Source organism: Lonchura striata, chromosome 4, assembly GCF_046129695.1.
Source record: "Lonchura striata isolate bLonStr1 chromosome 4, bLonStr1.mat, whole genome shotgun sequence".
In the NCBI taxonomy this organism is placed as follows: Eukaryota; Metazoa; Chordata; class Aves; order Passeriformes; family Estrildidae; genus Lonchura; species Lonchura striata.
The window spans coordinates 419,562-434,038 of record NC_134606.1 but is presented as its reverse complement, the minus strand read 5'-3'; positions in this window follow the sequence as shown (position 1 = coordinate 434,038).

Here is a 14,477-nt window from a genome sequence, read left to right as displayed (position 1 = left end):
TGATAATGTGTTTTAAGGGACCAGAGGTAACATTTGGAAGATAAATGTGATGTCAGCTGCCCACTGGGTTACACAGACATTACGGCCAACGAAGGATTCATTATCCATTGTAGTTGGAGGGTTTTTAATGGGTTTTCCAGGCATCCAGATCTGGTTTTATGGAACTTTGCCTCTTTCCTCTGCTTTTAGATACCAGTTGGGATTATCAACTCATGTAAATCAAGCAATTCTCCTTGACTGGCTTGGGTGGGGTCTGGGGTAGGATCCTGAAGAGCAGAGTCACCCTGAAAACAGGACACTGCTGTTCTTATTATAGCCTGGGATTTGGGGCTGGAGCCCCTCTGCTCTGGGAGAGCTGGGAATGTTCCCCTGGGGAAGGGAAGGCTCCAGGCAGAGCTCAGAGCCCCTTGCAGGGCCTGGAGGGGCTCCAGGAGAGCTTGAGAGGGACTGGGGACAAGGGACAGAGGGACAGGAGCCAGGGAATGGCTCCCACTGGGAAAGGGGAGCTTGGGCTGGGATCTTGGCAAGGAATTCCTGGCTGGGAGGGTGGGAGGGGCTGGGCTGGAATTCCCAGATTTGCTGTGGCTGCCCCTGGATCCCTGGAGTGCCCAGGGCCAGGTTGGACACTGGGGCTGGATCAGCCTGGGGCAGCGGAAGGGGTTGGAAGTAGATGATCTTTAAGGTCCCTTCCAACACAAACCATTCCAAACTTTCATATTCTGGGAGTCCAGCAGCTCTCAAAAATAGGGGCACCAACAAGTCAAAGGTCCAAGTGGAGGAGGAACAATCTGTTCTGAGCTTCAGGAGACAATCCTTGTCTGCAAAGGAAAGGATTTCACCCCTGCCTGAGGGGCAGCCCTGGGGCTGTGCGTGCCTCTGAGCCCTGGGTCAGGGGAGGGCAGAAATTCCTGGGTGCATTTCCTCCTGGAGGGGAGGCGAGTTCCAGCCCCCAGGCACCACAGCTGGGGTGAGGACAGCCCTGCCCGGGCAGCCATGGGGCTGCTCCAACCCAGGGATCCTGGAATCATTCAGGCTGGAAAGGGCCCTGGCATCACCAGGTCTGCAGCCCTGGAGCACCCAGCAGTGCCAGGGAGCAGGGCAGGGATGTCCTTATGTCCTTCCGTCCCTGACAGGGTCAGGATGTCCTTATGTCCTTCCCTCCCTGACAATGATAGGGATGTCCATATGTCCTTCTCTCCCTGGCAGGGTCAGGGATGTCCTTACACCATTCCCTCCCTGGCAGGGGCAGGGATGTCCTTATGTCCTTCCCTCCCTGACAAGGTCAGGATGTCCTTATGTCCTTCCCTTCCTGACAAGGACAGGGATGTCCTCATGTCCTTCTCTCCCTGGCAGGGACAGGGATGTCCTCATGTCCTTCCCTCCCTGCAAGCACAGGCCGTGCCCACATTTGGCTCTACCATCTCCAGTGACCCGATTGCCACGAGCAGTCAGCCCAACACAGATTGATTGGGGTTAGGGATGTGGGACGTGTTCCAAAGCGCCTCCCTGACAGCCTGGGAAGCTGGGAGAGCGTGGTCCTGGGTGTGCCATGGAAGGAAAACTGCTGGGCAAGCTCCAGCCACTTTAGTTTGGAGCCACCCCTCGGGAAGATGCTCTCCCAGGTAGGAGAATCCTATCCCCCAGCCTTTAAAGTGAATTTGAACCTGCTCCATGGAGGTTTCTGGACCTCCTGTACAGAGTTCAAACCCTCTCAGGTGAGTGAGATGTTTCCTTGTGTCTTTACAGCTGGATTTCAACAGTAACAGTGCTGGAACTCTTCTGTTGGTCCTCCAAAAAGCCCACATTTGTCTAAAATTAGAAGAAAAACAGAAGGAATATTCTCCCTTCAAAGGTGCTAAGAGGTGAAAATTTCCCCCCACGATGTCTGGTCTGCTCTGGTTCTTTCCTTGCAGCTTCCAGAGCCGTCAGACTCATCTGAGCTTTGGAACACAGAGACAGAAAATATTTAGAATTGGCACTGGACTTATTTTCAGCCTTCCAAAGGCAGTCCAGAAGGGAAAAGCAGACTCTGAAGATTTATATGTTCTTTGGGTTAGCAGTGAGCAGAGCTTTTAATTGATCACAGCTCATCTAAAGTGAGAGCTGAGCAAACCTGGGGCTTTGCAAGGCCAGGACTAACAAGGATACACTTCCTCATGGGCAGGGAAATCCCAGTGCCAGTGTTCAGCCCCTCTGCTGCTGGGAAATTCGTGCTCCAGCCTCACATCCCTGGGAGCGACTGCTGGGCACGGCCCACCCGAGGGCTCGTGTGCTGATACCGAGTGCCACAAAATAATAAATAATGCCTTTGGGATCTCTTGATGGCCTTGGAGGGTCTTCTGCCTCTCATTTTGGGCTGCAGCCCCCAAATTCTGGCTGTCCTTGCCATTGCTGGTGACAGCAAAACCCAAGGGAAGACAGCAGAAATTAAAAGCAGTCATTGACCAGCTAGTCAGACGTTGTGTAGAGACCTGTGGAGCATTTCTCACTAGGAGGGAATTCAGTTGCAAGTGGAGGGATGGGGGCTCTGGGTTACTGGAGAATATGGGCTGAGTGTAGCTGATGGTTTGAACTGAAAATAAAAGTAAGGCAATGATGGAAGTGAAATGTCAAAATATTCCTTTTCAACCTGTCTTATGTTTCACATCAGAAACACCAGAGCACTTTCAAAGCAAAACCTTTCAGTTTCCATTTGTCATCTGAAAGTGGAATTTCTTTCATAGTGGGCCTGGTTATTTTTAAAAACTTCAAAATTAAGCAAAAATTTAATTAGGAAGAAAAGAGAAATATTTTGGGTTGACCCTAAATGATCTTTTTTCCATCTTTTTTTCATTTCTCTGAAAATAAGAGGGGAAATAGTTGGGCTTGACTTACTTTAGTTGTTTTTCATTGATTCCAGTAAAATCAGGGATCTTAAAAAAAATTATTCACAAGCTCTGAACCTTGCTCTGAACCAGGCTGCATCTCCTGGGGGCGTGGGTTGAGCACCTTCTCCTGATTATAAATAGTCTGTGCATATAGACAGAAATTGAAAACATGAAGATGTGAGAAAAAAATAAATTTCCTCTGAACTTCTCAGCAGTTTCCTGCATGCTGGCAGGTCTCAGATCCACTGGGGATGCAGCTGGAAGCACATCTGTGCTTGGGAGATGGACAGGGCTGGAGACGAGGGGCTGGCTGTGGGAAGGGTAAGGACAGAGCCCCGGGCTGGCTGCAATCAGTGAGCTCCAGGCATGGCCACCCTGCTCCCTTCCAGGGCAGGAGAAGCACCGGGGCGGGGGAAATCTCAGCTCACATCAGCTCCCTGAGCATCATCCCTGAGCATCATCCCCGAGCATCATCTCTGAGCATCACCCCTGCCAACAGCATCCCATCCCATCCCATCCCATCCCATCCCATCCCATCCCATCCCATCCCATCCCATGATCCCATGATCCCATGATCCCATGATCCCATGATCCCATGATCCCATGATCCCATGATCCCATGATCCCAGCCCAGCCCATCCCGGAGCCACAGGCTTTGTGTGACTCCCCACAGGAGCTGTTGATTTGTTTCTGTTTCCTGCTGAGATCTGCAGCTCCTCCTGCAGGGGCCGGCTCAGAACCTGCTGGGCAGCCCCATCCAAAAACTGCTACAGACAAAAACCCCAAATCTTTGAACTCTGGCCCCGTGTGAGTGGTGGGTGTGGAGCCCCGGCCTTGCAGACTCCTGTGATCTGCAGGGTGTCCCGCTGTCCACTGCAGGCTGCCACGGCCACACATCCCCCAGTGCCTGTTTCCTAAAGAGCTGGGGTTATTTCTGCCTCTTTCTGCTCTTCCCTTTCCTCCTTCTCCCAGCAACTCCTGAAACCAGAGAGACTTTTTTACAGGAGCCTGGAGTGCAGGACCCAGGGAATGGCTCCCACTGCCATGGGGCAGGGCTGGATGGGATCTTGGGAATTAGGAATTGTTCCCTGGGAGGGTGTGAGCCCTGGCACAGGTGCCCAGATTTGCTGGGGCTGCCCTGGATCCCTGGCAGTGTCCCAGGCCAGGTTGGACACTGGTGCTGGAGTGGCCTGGGACAGTGGGAGGTGTCCCCATGGCAGGGGAAGTTCTCTGAGGTCCTTCCCACCCAGACTACCCTGGGGCTCTCTGGCAGCTCCCTAGAGGTGGAGCAGGTCCGAGGCAGCACGCTGCCACTGGGGGATGGTGGTGCAAACACCTCCCCACCACACCAACAGGGAGCTGCTGGCTCCCAACAGAGCTGGTGCAAAGGTGGAAAGAGAAGATTTCCAGTGCAAAGCTTCTCAGTAACGCTCCCCTGCAGGCTCTGACACGTGCTGGGGCTGTTGGCACTGGCATTCAAACAGCCTGGGATCTCCTTTCCTCACACGTTTGGGTTCCCTGGAGAGTCCTCTGTTGTGTGTCTGTCACCTTGGCATTGAATCCACACTGCACACCTTGCCCTCACCACATACAGATACAAAAAAGAGAAAAAAGGGGTAAAAATCAACCAAAACAACAGCCTAAGGAAACAGTTTCTTCTGCAAGACCAGAGGGACAGCAGAGCAAGAGAGGATCTTTGGAGGAAAGAGCAGCAAAGCAGGCAGCAATTCTCTACACCGAGGCTGTGAGCTGCAGAGTCCCACTCGTGCTCTCAGCCTGATTTCTGGGCAGCTGCACGACGAAAAGAAATTGCAAACTAATCAATCCATACTCTGTGCTGCTCTAGAGAATACTTTGGGGAAATTGCTCTCCTGTATTGCCTGTCACAGGGAAGGAGGAAAGGAGAGACATCTTTTTCCACAAACATTTCGTTTTGCAGGCTCACAGGGAGGAGCAGGAAGGCCAGGAAGGGGCTGGTGCTCACAGCCATTGACCCCAGCCGAGAAATCAGGCCCAGTCCTCATTATACATGCAACACTGAATCCTGATTTATTGTTGTCCAGGAATGAGGGAGGGAGATGGAGGTCAGGCAGCATAAAATCAGATAAATAGGAGATGTGAGTCATCTGGGGCCAGCTGGCACCACGACAGACTCAGGACAAGCAACTTGTTTGCTGTAGGAAAGCTTCCTCCAGCACCCTGCAGGGCAAAGGGGCTGCCACACCAGGGCCACGGAGCCTGTGCTGCACATGAGGCATCTCCTGCCTTTGCCACCTCCTGCCTTTCCCACCTCCTGCCTTTTCCAACTCCTGCCTTTTCCATCCCCTGCCTTTCCCATCTCCTGCCTTTTCCATCCCCTGCCTTTCCCACCTCCTGCCTTTCCCATCTCCTGCCTTTTCCATCCCCTGCCTTTCCCATCTCCTGCCTTTTCCATCCCCTGCCTTTCCCATCTCCTGCCTTTTCCACCTCCTGCCTTTTCCATCCCCTCCCTTTTCCATCTCCATCTCCTGCCTTTCCTACCTCCTGCCTTTGCCACCTCCTGCCTTTTCCATCTCCTGCCTTTTCCATCTCCATCCCCTGCCTTTTCCACCTCCTGCCTTTCCCATCTCCTGCCTTTCCCACCAGAGCAGGGAGCTGGACAAGGCTCCAGCCAGAGGCAGAATTAAGCAGAAGGAAGATCCTTGTCAGAGGAACCAGAGTTCCTGATGAGAACCACAATTAGTCCAGAGTAGAGAGTCCGGAGTGGAGAGTCATCAAATTATGGAATGGTTTGGGATGGAAGGGACAATAAAGCCCACCCAGTGCCACCTCTGCCATGGCAGGGACACCTCCCGCCATCCCAGGCTGCTCCAGCCCCAGTGTCCAGCCTGTCCTGGGCACTGCCAGGGATCCAGGGCAGCCCCAGCTGCTCTGGGCACCTGTGCCAGGGTTCTTCCCCACACAGGGAAAAATCTCTCCCTAAAATCCAACCGAAATCTGCCCTCCTCCAGCTGAAGCCATTCCCCCTGTCCTGTCAGACTCTGCTAAGGGGTGCCACAGGAGGAGCAGGGGGAGAGCAGAGCACCTTCCCTTTGGATCACAAAAGGATCTTTAGGAGTACAGGGAGAGAAAATAACTGCAGCTGCTCTGTGGACATCCATCCCTGACTCTGCCTGGCCTCCTGGAGCAGGTGGAGAATCACCAAGTCTGAGGGACCCCTGGGCTGGGAAGCTGTGCCCGTGGCCCGGCCCAGGGGGAGATGAACTGCAAGGGGATGTTTTGTAATTGTCAGGGGAAGCAAAGAAGATCCTCCAGTGCTTCCCTGGAGGAAAGCCATACAACATGTAATCTAAAAGCTGTGAGAGAATAAAAGCCTGGACAATAATGCTCTCCTTCATTTTGGAGTGGTTATTGGAAACACCAACTGGAGAGCACAGAGCAAGGTCTGGCATGCTGTGGTTTTAAACAAAACAAAGTCAGAAAATGTCCTGGTTAATGAAATGGAAGAATCTCCTCCAATAAACTGGAAAGTGCTCTCTGCAGGAGTCACACCGTGAGTCACGCTCCAGGAGAGGATACAGGGCACAGGTGTGAGCTGCAGTCAGAGGGATCACAGGGGCAGGGAATCACATGATGGAAGGGACTTTAAAAATGCTCCTGTTCCACCCCTGCCATGGGGACACCTTCCAATGTCCCAGGCTGCTCCCAGCCCCAGTGTCCCCCCTGGCCCTGGGCACTGCCAGGGATCCAGGGGCAGCCACAGCAAATTTGGAATTCCAGCCCAGCCCCTCCCCACCCTCCCAGCCAGGAATTCCTTATTCCCAAGATCCCATCCAGCCCTGAACTCCCTCAGCTTAAGGCTTAAAAGTCAGCAAAGGAAGATGAGCTGTGCACGGGCTTGGCAGAGGGGTGAGAACTGTTCTCTGCCAGAGGAGGGATCTGGAGTGCCACACCCTGGGCTCCTCAGGGTGAATGGAAGCAGCTGTGACATCCATCATCCATCCATCCATCCATCCATCCCTCCATCCACCCATCCATCATCCATCCATCCATCATCCATCCATCCATCATCCATCCATTATCCATCCATCCATCATCCATCCATCCATCCATCCATCCATCCATCCATCCATCTATCCATCCATCCATCCATCCATCATCCATCCATCCATCATCCATCCATCATCCATCCATCATCCATCCATCCATCATCCATCCATCCATCCATCATCCATCCATCCATCCATCCATCATCCATCCATCCACCATCCATCCATCCATCATCCATCCATCATCCATCCATCCACCATCCATCCATCCACCATCCATCCATCCATCATCCATCCATCCATCCATCATCCATCCATCCATCCATCATCCATCCATCATCCATCCATCCACCATCCATCCATCCATCATCCATCCATCATCCATCCATCCATCCACCATCCATCCATCCATCCATCCATCCATCCATCCATCATCCATCCATCATCCATCCATCCGTCATCCATCATCCATCCATTATCCATCCGTCCATCCATCCATCCATCCATCCATCATCCATCCATCCATCCATCCATCCATCCATCCATCCATCCATCATCCATCCATCTATCCATCATCCATCCACCATCCATCCATCCATCCATCCATCCATCATCCATCTGTCATCCATCATCCATCCATCCCTCCATCCACCCATCCATCATCCATCCATCCATCATCCATCCATCCATCATCCATCCATCCATCCATCCATCCATCATCCATCCATCCGCCATCCATCCATCCATCCATCCATCCATCCATCCATCCATCCATCCCCTGATCACTTGACTCAGGAGGAAGAAGCTTGGACAGTGAGGATTTAAGAAAAGCAGAATTTGGCAGTATTTCTCCTAGAATGTGATTTAGTAAGTTAAAAATTGACCATGTATCCAGGAGAAAGCTGCTAAAATATACACAGTTATATAATTTATAAGTGATTTGAGGGGAATGTAACAGTTTACTTCATTTTTTTTCTTTTTTTTTTTCTTCTCCTATTTGGTGTGTGTGGAAAGTGTGTGCTTCCTTTGAAATACTCATACTCACATTGCTCATTGAAGACTGAACCTGGGGAAGCTTTTTTTGCCAAAACCTCACTAAATATTGGGTTCAGTAAAAGGTTGATATTTTTTTTATCCTCGAAAGAACAGAAGCTCTTCTGTTTTGATTTTATCTCTGTTTCAGGAAAGAACAAAACATTTGCTAACCACATCCACCTTAAAGGCTGGTAAGGTCAAAGTCTTGGAATATCTTAAAGAACTTGGAAGTGGTCTCAAAAGTTTCAGTTCAAACCTTTCTCTGGGCTGTTCTTACACCCTCTGAGATAATGAACCAATGGATGACACCAACATCAAGGCCCTGGAGAGGTGTGAAAAATCCCTTTGAAATCGATACCAATTTCTGGCTCAGAATTCTCCAAATTGTTGAGACAGCTGCTGAGGGCAGATCCAAATTCCTCCTAATCCAAGAGCAGATCTGAGCACTTTGAAATGAAACCTGATTTGAAGCTTGGATGTGAATTCTGCTGGAAACACCTCCCTACTCTCCTGCAATGATGCTTCAAAGAGCATCAAAGGCACCAGAGCATTCCATCAGGATAAATCCAAGTTTTGCAGTGAATTTCTGTTTGAAATTTGGTTTTTCACTGCTGGTTAGTGAAGGGGAGGACAGGTGTGTGACAGGAGGAACGTGCACAGGAAGGGTGCCTGCTCTGGGATGGTTTTGTGGGTTGGCTCCAGCATCTCCCAGCCCAGGAGGGTCAGACTGGGTTGACTGGGGGCCAGGCAGAGACCCGGTCCTAGCAAGGACCTCAGGTGCAGATGATCCAAATGAGAATGGAACTCAGTTCCCTGCTGGTTTGTACCATCCCAAGACTTGGTCAAAGAGAATCACAGAACCCCTAAGGGTGGACAGGACCTCCAAGATCATCCAGCCCAACCTTTGAGCAAGTCCAAAGTGAATGAATCTGTTCCCAGCATGGGGCTGAGCTGAGCTCACAGTGCTCCTCACCCTGCTGCTGAGGCACCCTCCCACGTCAGCACGGCCTCAGGCCCCACAGCTCCCAGCTGTCCCCCACAAAGGAGCCACTGAGCATCTTCCAGGACTTCTGGGATCACAGAATTGTAGAACAGTTTGAGTTGGAAGGGACTTCACAGATCCTCCAGTGCCACCCCTGCCATGGGGACACCTCCCACTGTCCCAGGCTGCTCCAACCCCAATGTCCAGCCTGGTCTGGGACATTCCAGGGATCCAGGGGCAGCCACAGCTGCTCTGGGCACCTTTGCCAGGGCCCCACATCCTCCCAGGTGTGAAGAAGCTGTCCTGCAATCCCATCTAACCCTGCTGTGTCCATCTGGAACCCCTCTCCTGTGGGGTGTGAGCCCAGCTCTGCTCCCACGGGACTCTGTGGGAGCAGCTGGAGATGCCATCCCAGTTCCAGCAGTGGGGCCAGCCCTTCCCTGGCCGTGAGTGCAGTTCTAGCACGTGCCTGGCCCCGGGATCGGAGGAGAGGAGGCAGCCCCGGGGAGCTCTGGAGTTTCACAGTCCTTGGGAGCATCCTGAAAGCCTGTGCAGCCACAGACACAACACTGGGCTGTCCACGCCTGGCAGATGGAAGTAGGGCACTTGATGGCATCAGATCAGCATGTTAAAGCTGTCTCTGTGTCCTGTGACTGAAAGCGTGCATGGAGGAGCACTTCACCCAGGAGAGCTCCCCTCCCTTGCTGCCCCTCGGGCACAGCTTTGGCTGCTGCTGCTGCCTCTGCAGTGCAACATCTGCCTGTGTGCTCGGGGCAGAAACGCCAGCACGATCCAGCCCCTCCTGACTTGTGCAGTAGCAGCAGAGGCAGCAGCCTGGGCTGCTGGTTTCTTGGAGGGGTGTCTGTAAAAATGTAAATGCCCGCTGGAAATAAGCTCCCATGGAGCCGTGGCCTCGTGCTTTCCTGTGGAAGGTTCCCTGCCCACGGCAGGGGTGGAACAAGGTGCTCTTTAAAGTCCCTCCCAGGACAAACTGTTCTGTGATTCTGTGAAATCTCCATTCCTGTCAAAGCCACTGCCTCGTCCTAGCCCTGTGTGGACAGGTCCACAGCAGCCTTGTTCATGTTTGCAGGACCTGGTGTTTGAGGCTGAGACCACAACCAGTGAAACACCTCTGACACAGCTCCTGCAGGGGGGGTTTGCCCTGCAGAAGGACAGACAGCCCTGGACACCAAACATTGCTGCTGGCTTGTGATGGGCACGAGCCTAGCACAGAGGTCAGAGTCTGGCACAGAGATCAGTTTAGCACAGAGATCAGAGTTTAACACAGAGATCAGAGTCCAGCACAGAGATCAGAGTCTAGCACAGAGATCAGAGTTTAACACAGAAATCAGTCTAGCACAGAGATCAGAGATTAACACAGAGATCAGTCTAGCACAGAGATCAGAGTTTAACACAGAGATCAGAGTCCAGCACAGAGATCAGAGTCTAGCACAGAGATCAGATTAACACAGAGATCAGTCTAGCACAGAGATCAGAGATTAACACAGAGATCAGTCTAGCACAGAGATCAGAGTTTAACACAGAGATCAGAGCCTAGCACAAAGATCAGAGTTTAACACAGAGATCAGAGTTTAACACAGAGATCAGTCTGGCACAGAGATCAGAGTTTAGCACAGGGATCAATCTGGCACAGAGATCAGTCCAGCACAGAGATCAGAGTTTAACACAGAGATCAGAGTTCAACACAGAGATCAGTCTGGCACAGAGATCAGAGTTTAGCACAGGGATCAATCTGGCACAGGGATCAATCTGGCACAGAGATCAATCTGGCACAGAGATCAGTCCAGCACAGAGATCGGCTGCCACTGCAGAGCCAGGACAGGCCCATGGTCTGGCTGTCTGCAGGGAGCTCCCTGCTCCCACTGCTGCTCTTCAGGGCCAGTGCAGTGGGGAAGCCCCAGCTCATGGGAGCAGATGCTGACACAGCTTGGGACAAAAGGAGTTGAACCCTAAACCCCCGTTCCTCCCCTCTGACTCGGAGGGAAATGTCAGTGCCTGCCCCCAGCAATGAGCCTGACACGGGTTTGGAGTCCCAGCCTCGTGTTTTTCAAGGGAGGCACACCCCGGACACACCCCAGGCACACCCCGGGCACATCCCCAGACACACCCCAGACACACCCCGGGCACACCCCGGACACACCCCGGGCACACCCCGGGCACACCCCAGGCACATCCCGGACACACCCCGGACACACCCCGGGCATATCCTGGATACACCCTGGGCACACCCCGGGCACACCCCGGACACACCCCAGGCACATCCCGGACACACCCCGGACACACCCCGGGCATATCCTGGACACACCCCGGGCACACCCCAGGCACACCCCGGACACACCCCGGGCACACCCCGGGCATATCCTGGATACACCCTGGGCACACCCCAGAGCTGGGGCACAGGGAACACTCCTGGCAGTGGGGCTCTTCGCTGCCACATGTCTCAGCATCTGCCTCTCCCACAGGCCCCTGCGTGTGCTGCCCCAGAGATGTGTGACGGGAACGTGGACCACGAATCCTGGGGAGAAAAAGGGTTTAAAAGCGAGCACGGAGCATGTGTTCGTGCTCCTGCAGAAGAACGTTCCATGAGGTGACTTCTTACCCCCAAGTAATTCTCAGGTGCCTGGCACCGCTCCCGAGCACTACTCGTTTTTCAGTCGGGGAAACTGAGGCAGCTGTGGGAGCAGCAGCGGCGGTTCCGAGGAGGTCGGTCCCTGCGTGCCAAAGCAAAGGGAGGGACGCTGGGCCAGTGCTTTGGGCGTTACAGATGCACCTTCCTGGATGTGACACCGCTGCCTCTCCAGCCCGGGAGGCAGGACATCGCCCGCAGGTGACAGCCGCCGCAGCTTTAAGGGCAAGGCAAAAGGAGGAAGATTAAAGGACAGAACCGAAGCCCATCCCTCCTGGCATCTTTAACACAACCATTTCCCTTCGCAAAGCACCAGACATCCACGAAGGAAGCTTTAGGAGCAGCCCTTCTTTTGCCTCACAGACGCCCCAGGCCAGCGCCGAGGGAGCGGAGCCGCGCTGGGGCTGCAGCAGGTCCCGACGGCACCGCCCGCACCCGCTGCTGCTGCTCGGCTTAACACAGAGCAGAAAAACTGGGATTTTTACCAAATACCGCAAAGCAAAGGCGCTCAGTGCCGGGGCGAGCGAGGCCTTTGATAAGGAGGAGTTCCGGTCCATAAGCACCGCTGGGGGATCCTGCAGGGGTTTTGCTTCTCAGGAGTAAAGGGGACGATTCTGCAGGGATCAGAGCATGGAAGAGGTTTTATTTTGGTTGTCTTGCTTCTAGTTCAGTAACGGCTCGTGAGAGAAAGGGCCACATCTCATCCAGCTGTGACATGAAGCAGACCCTAATTATGTTCTTTTACAGAAGGAAAAGGAAAAGGTATCTTTATTTGCTACCTTTTCCTCTGAGCATCTTCAACTTCTTAACCTCTGCCCCTGCTGCAGCGGTACTGAGAGTGTGAACCCCAAACCAAGACTCAGGGGAGTTCCTGAGCTCTCCCAATGCAAAGTCAACCGTGCCAGGACACGGGATGAGCAACCAGCTCCTTTCCAATGCTCTCCTCTCCTGGCAAAGCAGCTCTGGTTTATGGAGGGTTTGAGCCATGGAGGAAATCATAGGATTGAGAAAGAGAAACATGAGGGTTTTTTCCGTTTAATTGAGCAGGTTTCCATCAGGGAAAAAAAAAAAAAAAAAAAAAAAAAAAAAAAAAAAAAAAGCGCCTAAATTGAAAGTGAGGGATGTGTTCGTGTTCCATTATCAAAACTTAAACTCATTGTTAAAACTATTAAAACATTAAAATGAAGGAAGCCATCCTTCACTCCTCAGTGGCAACTTTTGTCATCTTCCAAGGAATGCTTTGACATATAAAGGGAGTTTTGAACTTAGCACAGAACCACGGAAAATCCTGAGCTGGGAGGGACCCACCAGAGTCATCCAGTCCCTGCCCAGACCCCCAAAATCCCACCCTGGGCATCCCTGGAGCGCTGGCCCAAGGCTCCTGGAGCTCTGGCAGCCTCGGGGCCGTGCCCATTCCCTGGGGAGCCTGGGCAGTGCCAGCACCTCTGGGGAAGAACCTTTTCCTAAAATCCAACCTAAACCTGCCCTGCTCCAGCTCCAGCCGTTCCAGCTTTGTGAAGAAAAGATCATTCTTTGCCCTTGTGAAGAAACGATCATTCTTCGCCCTTTTGTTCCACCTTCTCAACCCTTCCTCCTCCACCTGCCCTGGGCTGCCTGGCCCCTGCTGCGTTTTCCACCCCAGCTCCTGTTTTCCTGCCCTGCTGGCAGTTTTCGGGAGCATTTCCATGGCAGTGCAAGGGACTGGAAGTCACCGAGTAGCGGTGCCCTTGAAGCCAAACCTCCCTCGGATGTAAAATAGAGCCTTTATGAGAAGTTCAGGACAAAACCCTTCCCTTACAGAGGCACTCCCTGTGACAGCCTCACTAATTAGTTGTTATTAACAGTGATAACGGAGCTATCCGATCTAATCGACAGCAGATTATGGTAATTACAGGGATTCGCCGGCTCTGGAGCCTTGGCTCTGGGGACGGGCGGGTTTTTCAGGCAGCCCCAGGGAAGGGTGTTCCCCCAGCAGGAAAGCACGGCTGGGGAGAGGCGCCAGCCGCGGGAACCTCCGAGGGTTTGGCAAGCCCGCATTCCACGGCGTGTCCAACAGGCACAGCCACGGAAACACTCCCGGGGACCGCCTCAGCCTCCTGCAGCACCAGGGGCATTCCCTCCGGGCTTGCATTTCCTTTTCCCGCTGGATTTGTCTCCGTGAAATCGGCCCTGAGGAGTAAAACCCAGCACAGCCGCGGACACAGCAACGCATCCCTGCTGGGGAGCGCGGCCAGAGCGGCGCCGGTCCCTGTGTCCCCCTGCCACTGCCGCTGCCACTGTGTCACTGTCCCTACCACTGCCTCTGTGTCACTGCCAATGCCTCTGTGTCACTGCCACTGTCACTGTCACTGCCACTATCACTGCCACTGTCACTGTCACTGCCACCCTCCCTGGTTCCTGTAAGCCCCAGTCCCCCCCAGTTCCTCCCAGTTTGCCCTGCAGCAAACCCTGCCCGGAGGGACGATCCGCCACGGGGAGACCCTGGAGCTGCCGTGAGAGCCCTGAGGGGCCTCGGCTCCGCCAGCCCGCAGCCCAGAGGTGAGCAGAGCCCAGGAGCTCCTCTGCCATGAAAGGAGTGCCCTGGGGTGCCCGGAGATGGAGGGAGGGCGAGAGGCTCAGGGGGTGCACAGGGGGGTCTCACCACGGTGCTCCCTGCCCTTGCCTTCCTAACCCAGCTCCAGGGGGGTCTGAAGACGCCCCTGAGTTCAGCACCTTGCTGGGCACATCTGGAGTTCAGCTCCTTGCTGGGCACATCTGGAGGAAGAGCTAGAACCTGCTCCAAAGGACGGGGGCCACCAGAGGGGGAGGAGGAGCTCAAGAATCTGCGAGGCTGGAGAAGAGCTCGGAGAGCCCTGGAGGGATTTGCCAGCCCTGTGGCTGTGGCAACTGGGGACACGGGGCAGGGGTGGCAGTCGGGG